Raw genomic sequence first — 5,836 nt, 5'->3', positions numbered from 1 at the left:
GGGTTTGAACCACCAGCCTTCTGGTTAACAGTCAAATGCCTTAGGTCCTGTGCTACCAGAGCTCCCAAAATAAAATAGTAGTAAATAAAATATATTTAAAAAACAGCATTTCCTTGCTTGCTACGGAGTTCCACTCCACAAAGGCAACACTTTTAACTCCATCAGCTATTATTTTTTTTGATATTTACCTCCGTGTGGTGACAGTGTATATGACCACCCACCTGTCAGTTTGTGGTTCTGTAGTGGCTTGCATGTTGCTATGATGCTGGGAGCTATTCCACTGGTATTTCAAATACAAGCAGGGTCACCTCTGGTGGACAGGTTTCAGTGGAGCTTTCAGACTAAGACAAACCAGGAAGAAAATGTGTGTAGATCTACTTCTGGAAATAGCCAATGAAAACTCTATGGATCACAGAATATTGTCTGAGAGTTGAACTTACTAACCCTCAGTTAGCTGGACTGACATAATGGTGGCAACAGTGAACTCAAACATACCAATGGTCATGAAGATGGTGCAGGAGCCCAGGATGTCACTCTGTTAAACATGAGGAGTTGGAGCAATCTCAATGGCAACTAATAAGTGACAGTGTTATTTCTTGATTAATCAGTTTTAAACAATGTTGATTTTCTGTTGCTGTCAATGAAAATTTAGCTCTTTTAGGTACTGTTTTAAAAAAGCTTTAACCATGTTAATTCAAAAAAATATTTGTTCATATATTTTTTTGTATGTCTACTATATAGCAGGCATCATTCTGGACACCAAGGACAGAGGGATTTACAAATCAATGTAACTGTTTGAATGGAGCAAGTTGCTGCTAGAGATTGGTGGGTGAAGGGTAGGAGAAGGGAGAGACAAGAGACTCATCACCCTTAGATACTGTACATGTGAGTTAAGTAACTATTAGGAACTGGGCTCCTAAGTTAATGGAGCTTCAACAATTGTTCGGATTAAGTGTGCCAGCTTTTAAACTTTTGTTTCTTTGTGCAAGGATACCTAAAGCTTTACCAGTGCACTGAGAGGCCTATGACAAGGTTAATCAAACTGCCCCTCCAGGTAGGGCAATGAGACTTTTTTGTGTGACCCAGGATTTCTTCTTCAGGAATCACCCTGTCATCAACTCTTTGTGTTGTTAAGCTAACCCCACAGAAATGCAATTGGCCCTATAAGGAGAAATGAAGTTCTGATCCATGCCACAACATGGAGGAACCTTTAAAACATGCTGAGTGAAGTAAATCAATCACAAATGGATATATATTGTATGATCTCACTATGAAATATCTAGATTAGGCAAGTGTATGGAGTACAAAGTTTATTAGTGATGGCCAGGGGTGGAATGGGGGAGGGAAGTGGAGTCATTGTTCAGGAAGCATTGAGTATCTGTTTATGGTGATGGAAAAGTTGGCAACCCAGATTGGTGTTGGTTGCACAACATGATTAATGTACTTGGTGCCGCTAAATGGTACACGTGAAAAACGATGAATTGTAAAATGTTCTGTTATATATTCATTTACTGTAATTCTTAAAAAATGCAGTTGGGCTTTCAATGATAATGAAATCTATGTATAAGTGTATTGCACGGACCAAGTTTCCTTAGTAGAGCTAAGTTTGCAAGACAGGGTAGGCGGGAGTGTGGAGTGAGAAGAGAAAAGGTCGAGGGTGGAGGGGAAAAATTGTTCCATATTTTTGGTTTGGATTTTAACAAAAGTTCATGGCTTATATTTCAAACAAGCTCCCACTAGAGGGCAGTGCCTGAACAGGAAGCCAGAAGCCCAATCCTAGAGTGTTCTTTCCAGAACGGAAAACCAGGCTAAAGATGTTACAAACATCATTAGCAGTAAGCAGGGTTATTTATTTCTTTATTTATCTTTCTTCATCTAATTACTAGATGTGATCAACAAACCACAGACTTGCCTTCGGTAAAAGGCAATGCCATTCTTTCAGCTGCTCAAGCCCAAAACCTTGTACTTAGCCTTGATTTCTCTCAAGCCTAGATACAATCTGTTAGTAAGTCCTATTGACTCTAACTTCAAAATATGTATGCAGAATTCTGTCACCCCTTGTAGTCAACGTTTTACTGAAGAGGCTTGCCAACTCAATAAACAAGAAAAATAAACAAAAAGTAAGGCATTTGGTTGCTAATCAGGTCAGTGGTTCAAAGCCACCAGCTTCTCTGCAGAAGGAAGATGGGGCAATCTACAAACACAATTAAGAAACAAAACTATCATTATTTGAGGATAATATGAAATTTCAATAGTAAAAACATCAATAGAGAGTACAGATGAATCTTAGAATTAACAGGAGAGTTTGGGAAGCTTTTTGGATACAAAAATCATTTAATAAATATAAATTACTTTTTTTCTCACTAACAAATAGAAAATAAATGTTTTAAAGATACCATTTTCAATAACATAAAATATTATGGACCTAGGAATAAGACCAATAAAAGATATGCAAGACCGCATCAAAGAAAATTACAAAACATTACTGATATTAAAGAAGACTTATTTAAAAGAAGAGGAGCCTAGTTGGCATAAGTGGTGTGCATTTAGCTGCCAACCCAGAGACTGGCAGTTCAAACCCACCTGACAGTTTTAAGGGAGAAAAGCCTAGGAAAGTTCTTCTATAAAAGATCATAGCCAGGAAAACTATGGAGCAGTTCTACTCTGTCCTACGTGAGGTTGCCGTGAGTTGGGGGCCAACCTGACAGCAGCAACAACAGCAGCAATTTACAAGGAGAAAGATACTAAATTCACAGATTGGAAGACTCAATATGTTAAAGATGACAATTTGTTCCAAACTGATTTATGAAATAAATGTAATCCCAATCAAAACCTCATTTTGTGTATGTGTAATTTAACAAGGTGATATAAAATGGCTATGGAAGTAGAAAGGACTAAAGATAGTCAAGACACCCTTGAAGATAAAAAACAAGGTTGGAGGACTTGCTCTGTGACACGTCAAGACTAATAAAGAGCTATAGTCATTAGGGGGAGCTCTGGTAGCACAGTGCCTAAGGCACTTGACTGCTAACCAGAAGGCTGGTGGTTCAAACTCACCAGCCACTCCTCAGAAGGAAGGTTGGGCAATCTTCTTCTGTAGTGATACTGCCTCAGAAACCCAAGGAGGGGTCGCTATGAGTTGGGGCCAACTCGATGGCACATAGCAACAACAACATAGTCATTAAACAAGGTGCTCTGGTGGTGTAGTGGATAAGGCATTTAGTTGCTAACCAGAAGGTCAGTGGTTCAAAGCTACCAGCTGCTCCTTAGAAGGAAGATGGGGCAATCTACTTCCATAAAGATTTACAGCCTCAGATACCCAATGAGGGTCACTATAAGTTGAAGTCAACTTGATGGCAGTGAGTTTGGCTTTTTTTGGTTAGTCATTAGGACTGTGTGGTATGTAAGCAGAGATAGACAAGTAGACCAATGGAACATAATGGAAAATACAGACAGATGCTCATGTACATAAACATTTGATATATGATGGAAATTGCCTGACATCAGTGAGGAAAGGATGAACTTTACAATAAGTGGGGCTAGGACATATGAGTAAGCACCCAGAAGGAATGGGGCGGGGGGCTCCTTTTATCACTCTATTCATAAAAATTAATTCCAAGTCTATTATAGACCTAATATGAAAGATAAAACTATAAATCATTTAGAAGGTAATATAGGAGACCTCATAATTCATTACAGTCATTGCCGTCGAGTTATTCTGACTCATAGTGATCCTATAAGACAGAGTAGGAATTCCTCAAAGGGCTTCCAAGGCTATAAATCTTCTGTGGAGTGGCTGGTGAGTTTGAACTGCCAACCTTTTGCTCAGCAGCCAAGAGCTTAAGCACTGTGCCATGAGGGCTCCAGGAGACCTCATAGCAGGGAATAAATTCTTATTCAAGAATTCAAGATGTAAAAACACCCAGAGGAAAATACCAATATTATAATTAAAGTTAACAAAATTTAAGTTAAATTTAACACTAGAGTAAAATCAGAAATTTTAATTCTTTGAAAGATACTATAGATTGAAATACAAAAAAAGAACTAAAAGAGAATCTACAGACTGGAAAAAAATTTTGGCAATGACATATTGCACAGGGACTAATCTCTAAAATTTATAGAAAACGTCAACATCTCAGCAACAAAAAGACACTCTAATGAAAAAATAGGTGGAGGACATGAACAGATACTTCACCAAAGAAGACATTCAGGCAGATAACAAACACATGAAAAAATGCTAGCAATCATCAGCCATTGTTGTTGTTGTTATTTGCCGTGGAGTTGGACCTGACTCATAGCAACCCCTCCTTGGGTTTCCGAGGCAGTATCACTATGGAAGTAGATTGCCCCATCTTCCTTCCGAGGAGTGGCTGGTGGGTTTGAACCGCCAGCCTTTTGATTAGCAGTCAAGTGCCTTAGGCACTATGCTACCAGAGCTCCCAGCCATTAGAGAGATGCAAATCAAAATAACCATGAGATATCATCTCACCTCAGCATTAATTTGTTGTTGTTAGGTGTCATTGAGTCATCTCCTTCTCATAGGGACCCTATGCACAACAGACTGAAACACTGCCTGGTCCTGTGCCAGCCTCATGATCCTTGCTATACCTGAGCCCATCGTTGTAGTCACTGTGTCAATCTATCTTGTTGAGGGCCTTCCCCTTTTTCATTGACCCTCCATTTTACCAAGCATGATATCCTTCTCCAGGAAATGGTTCCTTCTGACAACATGACCAAAGTAGATGAGACAAAGTCTGGCCATTCTTGCTTCCAAGGAGCATCTGGCTGCACTTCTTCCAGGACAGATTTGTTAGTCCTTTTAGCAGTTCATGGTACTCTTAGCATTCTTCTCTAATACCACAACTCAAAAGCATCAACTCTTCTTCAGTCTTTCTTATATTCATTGTCCAGCTCTCACATGTGTAAGAGATGATTGAAAATACCATGTCTTCAAGGAGACATCTTTGCTCTTCATCACTTGAAAGAGGGCTTTTGCAGCAGATTTGCCCAATGCATATGTCGTCTGATGGCTTGACTGCTGTTTCCATTAGAGTTGATTGTAGAACTAAGTAATATGAAGTCCTTACAACTTCAATCTTTTCTCCATCTACCGTGAAGCTGTTTATTGGACCAGTTGTGAGGACTTTTGTTTTCTTTATATTGAGGTGTAATCCACACTGCAGACTGTAGTCTTTAATCTTTATCAGTAAATGCTTCACGTCATCCTCACTTTCAGCAAGCAAAGTTGTTTCACCAGCATATCACAGGTTGTTAATGATTCTTCCTCCAATCCTGATGCCACATTCTTCTTCATATAATCCAGTTTCTTGGATTATTTGCTCAGCATACAAATTGCATATGGTGAAAGGATACACTCATGGCACACTCCCTTCTTGATTTTAAACCATGCAGTATCCCCTTGTTCTGTTTTAACAACAGACTCCTGGTCTACGTACAGGTTCCTGATGAGCACAGGAATCTGTGTTCTGGAATCCCCGTTCTTTTCAATTTTATCTATAATTTGTTATGATCCACACAATTGAATGCTTTAGCATAGTCAATAAAACATAACTAAACATCTTTCTGGTATTCTTTGCTTTCAGCTAAGAACCATCTGAAATCAGCAATGATATCCCTCGTTCTCATCCTCTTCTGAATCCAGCTTTCATTTCTGGAAGCTCTCTGTCAATATACTGCTGCAACCATTTTTGAATTATCTTCAGTAAGATCTTACTTGTGTGCGATATTAATGATATTGTTTGATAATTTCCACATTCTGTGGGATCACCTTTCTTTGGAATGGGTACAAATATGGATCTCTTCCAGTCAGCTGGCC

This window comes from Orycteropus afer, unplaced genomic scaffold (genome assembly GCF_000298275.1).
Source record: "Orycteropus afer afer isolate SDZICR_OR568_19922 unplaced genomic scaffold, OryAfe1.0 scaffold00153, whole genome shotgun sequence".
NCBI classification, from domain to species: Eukaryota; Metazoa; Chordata; class Mammalia; order Tubulidentata; family Orycteropodidae; genus Orycteropus; species Orycteropus afer.
The sequence above is the reverse complement of the archived record's forward strand: the minus strand, read 5'-3'. Positions refer to the sequence as shown.